At 30.0% G+C, this 1980-nt stretch overlaps 1 protein-coding gene across 1 annotated transcript in view; it reads right to left on the bottom strand.

Moving 5' to 3' along the window:
• LOC105272407 (nose resistant to fluoxetine protein 6-like) overlaps nucleotides 1–1980 on the bottom strand; it is a gene marked incomplete at its 5' end in the record, with an annotated part of 138896 nt that overhangs the window by 100723 nt on the left and 36193 nt on the right. The gene's annotated exons all lie outside the window — the stretch shown is intronic.

Here is a 1980-nt window from a genome sequence, read left to right as displayed (position 1 = left end):
TAAAATAGCTGGCGCCCTCCTGGTAAATTCGCGGATGCTATGGAACCGGCGAAGGTAACCAATTCCCCGGACTTACGGAACACTCCGGGGAAACATCGTTACAGTTCGTATTGTAAATATTGAAAAATTAACTGAACTAAAATTTTTAATTTGGTTATTATATTCAAATCATTAAATTATTAACAATCGATTCCAATTGTTCAAGAATAATTCACAAATATTAGGTTATTTAGGTAGTTAATTTTAACTGAACTAAAACTTTTAATTTGGTTATTATTTTCACATCATTAAAATATTAACAATCGATTCCAATTTTTAAAGAGTAATTCACAAATATTAAGTTATTTAGGTAATTCATTTTAACTGAAATAAATTTTTTAATTTGGTTGTTATATTCCAATCATTAAATTATTAACAATCGATTGCAATTGTTCAAGAGTAATTCGCAAATATGAGGTTATTTAGGTAATTAATTTTAACTGAACTAAAATTTTTAATTTGGTTGTTATATTCAAATCATTAAATGATTAACAATCGATTCCAGTTGTTAAAGAGTAATTCACAAATATTAGGTTATTTAGGTAATTAATTTGTACTGAACTAAAATTTTTAATTTGGTCATAATATTCCAATCATTAAATTATTAACAATCGATTCCAATTGTTAAAGAGTAATTCACAAATATTAGGTTATTTAGGTAATTAATTTTAACTGAACTAAAATTTTTAATTTGGTTGCTATATTCAAATCATTAAATTATTAACAATCGATTCCAATTGTTAAAGAGTAATTCACAAATATTAGGTTATTTAGATAATTAATTTTAGCTGAACTTAAATTGTTAATTTGGTTGTTATATTCAAATCATTAAATTATTAACAATCGATTCCAATTGTTGAAGAGTAATTGGCAAATATTCGGTTATTTAGGTAATTAATTTTAACTGAACTAAATTTTTCAATTTGGTTGTTATATTCAAATCATTAAATTATTAACAATCGATTCCAATTATTAAAGAGTAATTCACAAATATTAGGTTATGTAGGTAATTAATTTTAACTGAACTGAAATTTTTAATTTGGTTATGATATTCCAATCATTAAATTATTAACAATCGATTCCAATTGTTAAAGGGTAAGTGACAAATATTAAATGACTTGACGCTCTTTGATTGGCTTACAACAGAGGTGGGCAACCTCAGCTCTTGGAGCTACTCCAGCTCCCAACCTCCATTAGGCAAAATTGTCCCAAGCCATAAAGTTTATGGCTGCATCCCCTTCGGGCCCATGATGCCCTGCACGTAGGCGAGAGTAGTGGGAATATTCGGCAGAAATTTGGTGGTAGTAAAAGTGAAATAGAAGAATTTTCTATCTCTCTAATGGGAATATTTTTTCAATTACTGTTTTTTTTGTTATTATCCTTGTGATTGGTTATTGGTTACTTTTATTCATCTTTATAAAAAAGGACTTCGTACCTTTCATAGATTTGCTGAACTCATTTCGAAATTATAATTGAAACATTGTTTGGGAAACAATTATTAAATATTACCATGTTGTTAATAGACCTGAATTGACATACACTTTCAAATTTTTCATTTCAATATTTGCGGCTCTCGCTGCCAAATTTTAATGAACAAATTTCTCACAATCTGTAATTGACGATGAAATATTACTTTCTCAAGTTCATGAGCATTCCACATTCATTTACAGTTATGAATATTAAATCTAAATCATCATCTTTTAATTCCATATTTTTTTATGAAACAGAAAATCGCCGAACACGTGCATAAAAATTCAAACCATTTTGCCCTCACATTTCAATCACGCGCGTGCGCCATCGCTCGATGGTGCCCTACCACAGGGCCCGGCAACCTGGGCTCATCGGGCTCACGCGGCTCCCGAGGTTTGTTAGTGAGAGCTGGGAGAGGGGCCTCATCCACTTAACGAAACTACCTGCTCTAATTCGATTTTTCTCTCTCTC

Source organism: Fopius arisanus, unplaced genomic scaffold (assembly GCF_000806365.1).
Source record: "Fopius arisanus strain USDA-PBARC FA_bdor unplaced genomic scaffold, ASM80636v1 scaffold00172, whole genome shotgun sequence".
Classification (NCBI taxonomy): Eukaryota; Metazoa; Arthropoda; class Insecta; order Hymenoptera; family Braconidae; genus Fopius; species Fopius arisanus.
This window is presented reverse-complemented; position numbering and strand designations above follow the sequence as displayed.